We start from the raw sequence: 6,490 nt of genomic DNA, 5'->3' as shown, positions 1-6,490 counted from the left end.
ACACGTATTTAAGTTTATTCTTAGTATATTTCCTGAACCATTTGAAAACAAATTACAGATGTTATGATACTCTCTCTTGAACTAAAATACTTCACCTTGTATCTCTTGAGAATAGGGATATTCTCCTCCAAAGTCACCTTATCGTATCCAAGAAATTTAACATTAACGAAACAATATTATCTAGTGTACAGATAGCATTCACATTTCCCCAGTTGGCCCCCAGATGTCCTTTATATTTTCCTCCAACCTGGAATCTAATCAAGGATCATGCAATGACTTTCCACGTGAGACTCAAAACAAGAAAGACTCATCTGAGCCCAAAACAACAACAGGTATTTATATAGAGAGATTGACATAATTTCAGACTTATAGAAAAGTTGCAGATATCCAGAGTCAACAAATGTTAATACAGTACTTTATTATATGTCCTTTATTCTGCTTTCAGTCTCTGTCATCATCTGTCTCTCTCTGTATCTCCCTTGTTTGTTTGTTTTTTTCCGGCCTGTTTGAGTAAATAGTAGTATGATGCTCCTTTACCCTTAAATGTTTGTAAGAAATTCTCTTATGTAACCATATACAGTTATAAGAACAGTCGATTGACATCAGTACAATACTAGAGCCAGATCTGTATACCTAATTAAGATTTCACCAATGGTCTCAATGATTTTCTTTTGTAGCAAAAAACAGAACAGAAAATCCAAGGTATGTGTTGCCTTCAATTATCATGTCTCTTTAAGAAGGCTTCTTTAATCTGAAATACTTTCTTCATATTTCATGACACTTGATATTTTTTGAAGACTGCAGGCCAGTTATTTTGTAAAGTGTCCTTAACTTTAGTATTCCTCATGATGAGACTTTGATCATGCACTTTGGGAAGGAATACTACAGAAATGATGCTGAATTTTTCTCAGTGCATCACACTAGAAGGCACATCCTGTCAATTAGCTTCATTATTGATCTTAACTTTGATCATTTGGTTAAGCTGTTATCTGTCAGTAACTGTAAAGTTACTGCCTTCCTCTTTGCAATTAATAGATGTCTTCTGGAGAGATACTTTGGTACTTAGTAAATATTGTTACTACCCAAACTTTCACCTACTCGTTTTAGCACACATTGATGATACTTGTCTGAATCATCATTATTATTATGACAGTGACCAAAGGGTGATTTTTGCATTTTCATGATTTCTTCTGCATTTATTATTTGGCTTTCACTGTAAGGAAGATCTTTTTCTTCTTATTTATTGACTTGTTTGTTCATTCATTTAAGTGTGGATTCATGGATTCTTACTTTATTCAATCAATTATAACCCTCCATGTTAGTATTTTTACTTTTATGCTCAAATTATTCTACAGTGAGCCAGTGGGAGTTCTTCAAGTTGGCTTCTGTGACCTTTCAACATGTCCCTATAATCTTGAGTGCTCCCTTACTTTCTAGAACAAGATGGTCCAACTCATCTTGTATTTTCCTTGTTCCACTCCTAAAAGCAGTCATTTCTCCAAGGATCCTGGTTCCTTTTAGTGAAGAATATTATCTAGAAACCACAATCTGGGTGCTGGGTATGTTCATCATTACTGGGGTGTCATTATTTCTAGACTCTCTCAGGAGACAGAGCTGGGAAATAGATATCTAAATGTACACATACATATCTGTGCATATATACGTACATGCACACAAACACTAAATACATATACACACATATGTATGTCTATTTCTGTATCTATCCATCTGTCTACCTATCTACCTATTTATCTATCTCTATTAAAACTGATACCTCCAGTTCCAATCCAATACAGAAGTCTTCTATCTATTCTGGCCCCTTTTCATGGCTGTAACTACTTTCTCCACCAGTGAAAAACATGGATCCCATCCATTATTCACAATATATTTACTTATTTGCTTAATCCTAGAATGCAGAGAAAGTAGTTTTGAAATTGTGAACTCATGCTTATGCAAAACAAGCTTTCTTACTGGAGTTCAATATGTGTTTATTATTGGAGTTCTTTTTCTCTTTAGCTTAAAGGCATGTGGTACAAATTCTGGGTATCGAAATACGTGGATTAATGCCGCCTCCCCCATGTATTTAAAAAAACCTTTCAGTTCATTTAGTTGTTTGTATTCAATTTTAAGGTCTCCTCAATGGTTATTTAAGTCACTAAATCCTGTGGTGGTTTATCATGCAGCAACGGATAACTCAGCCACCCTGACATTACATCATAAGGCACTTGATGTCAGTTTGTCCTGTTATCAGTGATGAAAAGTTGGATCATTTGATTAAGATCTTGTCTACCAGATCGCTCCTGTGGGGTGTCTCATCTTCTTTCTTTAGTAACTCTAGCATGAACTTAAGCCCACCATAGCAACAACAATGGAGGGACTCTGCTTCAGAGTTACATTTTCTCCATGGAAGTAACTGCCTTAATGCCACAGGAATGCAGAGAGAAGGTGAGCACCTATTGACTGATTGCCTGGCAGGTGGGCTCCACAGATGGCAGAGAAGGCGGAAATCCAGCTGTGATGAAAATACTTGATTCTATTTGTAGTTTAACAGCATCTGTGCTTACCTCAGAATGCTACAAACTCTGGGTAGGTTTGCCAACTTGTGATTCTGATCTCCAGATCACAAGATTTGGGGAAAGTAAATAGCAAAGAGCAGTCTTTTTATTTGAAGCCTTACATAGGAAGTTAGGATTGGGTGCACACTGAGAAATAAGCCTATAAGGCACTGCTTCTCACTTTCATAGTAATGCAATTGTTTTGTAGTTAGGATGAATGTCCCACTGTATAAAACTAGTCAGGTCTTTGTTGTCTTCCTTGTGCCATGTCTTTTAATTTCTGCTTTTAAATATATTATTTCATCATATTCAAATAAATGAATCATCATCCTCTTATATCCCAAACTTACAGATGTTCTAGGATGGATACCACATAGTAGGGGCTGAGTGTGTACATGCATGAAAAAAAATGAATACATGGGATTCCAATTCTTTCATTCATTGCTCACAGATTTATAGCATGCCCTCTCTCCTGTCACATGCCGGGACTTATCCTACGCATTGAGCCACAGAGGTTAAAAGAACAGCCCCTGCTTCAAGGGCTCACATTCTAGGGGGAAAAGAGAGAAGGATAAACAGTTAATTCTGTAACTCAGGATGCAGGGCAGACACCGATAGAAATACATGCTGGGTTGGTTTTTTCCCTTGTCGTTGTATTTATAAGGCATTGTCAGGTTTGTTTGTCTGTGGGTTTTCCTGTTTTTTGTTTGTTTGTTTGTTTTTTTGCAGTCTTATAACTTTATTCAACAATCAGCAGTTAGTTCTCATCCACATTAACTGTTTGTAGATTTTTTAAAGTGATGACAGGTACATAGGCAGCCAACACACAGAGCTTGTTTTGTAAATCTTCATCGTCATTACGTTTTCTGGACAACCGCACCTGGACATGGTATGCGACATTCCTTATTCCTTTGGCCCAGACAGCTTCGTGGAGCCTGGTGTCAATGCACACATCTAGAGTTCTCTTCTCCTTCATGATAAATCCCTGGATCTCTGTGAGTGCCCGAGGGACACGCTTCTTGAACCCCCTCTCCATGGACGCACTTATGAATGTTAATGGTGTATCCTCTGGTCACTACCTTGTTGATGACAGAACGGACCTTTTTCTTCTCACCACCCTTTTTTGTGGGAGCCATTCTACCAAGGCCAAGTTGGAAAGAGAAAGGCACTGTCAGTTTATTCACAATTTAGGCACATCAAAATATTATTTACAGGAAACTGCAAAAAAAGAAGCGCACAGCATCTAGGTAAGCATAATTATAGAAAAGACATGATTATTTCAGGTTATCGAAAAGAAATGACTATTTCAGGAGGAGGGATTCAGTCTTGTATACATATTTATCAATATCATCACCATCCGCATCATTTTTTAAAGGTACTACTTGAATTAGGTGGCAAGAACCTGGGACTACCCGTGTTGCTAAACTGTTTCAGAGTAGTGCACGGGGTTTTGTAGGAACAGAGAAAAGGGAAGTGAGAAAAAGCCTCATGAAGTTAACCTGAGTTAAAATTATAAGATACTTTTTATGAGAGTTTTCTTAGTACAAACTGTAATTTGAAAAATACAGATAGTCAAGAAAGAAAATTATTTTAAAATAATGCATAAGTTTGCCCATAAGTAATGGTAAACATCTTTATCTCCTTCCTATTTTTCTAGAACATTTATACTTTAACTGTTGCATCTCATAGATATTGCTATACTGTACTGCACTGTCTTTAGTACTATACAGAAACCCATTACCTCTCTAGTTAATGTCAATGGATTGAGTCAATTCAAATGTTTACTACACACTAATTTAACATTGAAATGTGTTTATTCGTACACTTTATACAGACAGCACCGTCTACTGTCATACCTATGTAAATCACAATTGGTAACTAAGTTGAAATACTTCTGATAATTTAAATTATAATATAATTAAACCAGTGAGGCTCAGTTGGTTGGAGCATTGTCCCCTAGACTGGGTGGGTCACAGGTTTGATTCCTGGTCAGGGCACATGGCTAGGTTTTGGGTTTGATCCCCAGTTAGGGCACGTACAAAAGGCAACCAATGGATTTCTCTCTCTCTCTCTCTCTCTCTCTCTCTCTCTCTCTCTCTCTCTCTCTCTCCCTCCCTCTCTCTCTCTCCCTCCTTCCCTCTCCCTCTCTCTCCCACTCTCTCTTCCTCTCTCTGAAAACAATGAAAAAATGTCCTTGGGTGAGGTTTAAAACACAAATTAATTTTAAACAATAAATTAAAAAATAAGTATGGACTAATTTTAAAATTTAAATAGAAGGCATAGTACTGAGGCAGAATTGAATGGAGATGCGGATATTAGTACTAAACCAGAAGAGAAAAAAACAAGCAAGCAAATACATTAGGAGAAATATGTTGTAAATTTCATATCACTTCCTACAGCAGACCAAAACAAAAAAGCTATTTTGTAAAATCATTTAAAGGTAATAAAGTGAACAATAATAAGGAACACTTTTCAGTGAATACAGAGTGAATCTGACGATAAGAGTAAAAAAAAATCAATAAAATTAGTTGCCTGCATTCAAAATTGAATGTCCAGTGAAAAGTGAAAAATGATAGCAAGCTCTGAACTTGTGACTTTGGCCAGCTTTCAAATGACTCGAATTCCTGCACGTAAAAGAAAACTAGTTTTAGATGGCAATAGTAAAAGAAATTATTATTTTAGTTATGGACTTTCTTTTTTAATTGTAAGGAAAAGACTAGAAAAGATATTTTATGAAAAAGAAAGATCTTCAATTAAACCACAAAATACTTGTAGAATACCAGGCCTTTCTAACAGTATCTAAGACTGATTCAAAATTGAAAAAATTACAAGTCCTTTGCTTTAGCTTTGGATGATTCATGTAATACAGCACACTTGTCTAATTAATATTTTGGGTATGTTTTGTTTCAAAGGACTGCCATACTTGCAAAGAAATGACAAGTCACAGCCTAAAAATCTATGGTATAGATACTTTAAAATCTCTTACATCTGTCAAAGAAGAACTTTAGTTAGATATAAAAAATATATATAACAGATGGTGCTCCAGCTGTTAGGTCAAGATTCTGGATTTGTTGGAATTTTAAAACAAGACACTAATGTTTTCTGGTGACTTCATGTCACTTATGATACATGCTGAAAATATTTGTGCTCAGTTTTCTGAAACAGATTCTCTGAAAAGTGTCATGGAAATGGTTGTTAAAATTGTTGAGCATATATGTGCAAATTCTATGACTCATCACCAGTTTATGGAACCGTTGAAAGAAGTAGACGATGAATTTAATGATCTTGTGTTTGTTGCCAATGCTCGTTGGTTGAGCCACAAAGAGTTTTACTAAGTTTTACTGTGATGTAAACTACAATTCAAGATTTTCTTGGAGCAAAAGGGATGCTTGCCAAATACTCATTAATCAGAAAAATGGTAATGTGATTTGCATGTTTTCTCATGGATATCACACTACACAGAATAAAATAAGTTTGATGCTCCACAGAAAGGAAAACTTATTTGTGATTTAGCTAGGCAGATATAAGAGTTTATGCTGAAATAGGAACGTTACAGGATTTAAATAAATAATAATGATTTTATACCCTTTTCTAACATGAAATGGTATCAGAAGATGTTAATTGTAATAGACAGCATTAGGTAAATTGGCTGTAAAATTATAAGGAAACTTTGAAAAATGCTTTGTTTATATTGATAAATCTAAAATTGCTTCTTAAGTAACACAATACCCCTTTGATTTGAACATGAAGAATACTGAGTTGACACAGATTAGTGAATTTACTTAACTTGTACAGATGTGGTTTTGAAAATCGCACATTTTGCTTCAGAGTCAAATCAATTCTTCTAAAAACTAAACTAGTTTTATCAGTGTGGATGTAAATATTAAATAAAAATGATTTTTGGTACTCAGTTCAGTTATGGGAAAAATTTAAGT

The 6,490-nt window shown here is 35.3% G+C and overlaps 1 pseudogene; it reads right to left on the bottom strand.

Annotated features, from left to right (window-relative positions):
• Positions 1 to 3,312: 3,312 nt before the first annotated feature.
• On the bottom strand, positions 3,313 to 3,691 carry LOC149991776 (large ribosomal subunit protein eL31 pseudogene; annotated as a pseudogene).
• Between the last annotated feature and the right edge of the window lie 2,799 nt (positions 3,692 to 6,490).

Source organism: Furipterus horrens, unplaced genomic scaffold (genome assembly GCF_987537825.1).
Source record: "Furipterus horrens unplaced genomic scaffold, mFurHor1.1.pri manual_scaffold_17, whole genome shotgun sequence".
NCBI classification, from domain to species: Eukaryota; Metazoa; Chordata; class Mammalia; order Chiroptera; family Furipteridae; genus Furipterus; species Furipterus horrens.
Note: the sequence above shows the minus strand (reverse complement) of the source record. Positions and strands in the feature narration are given on the sequence as shown.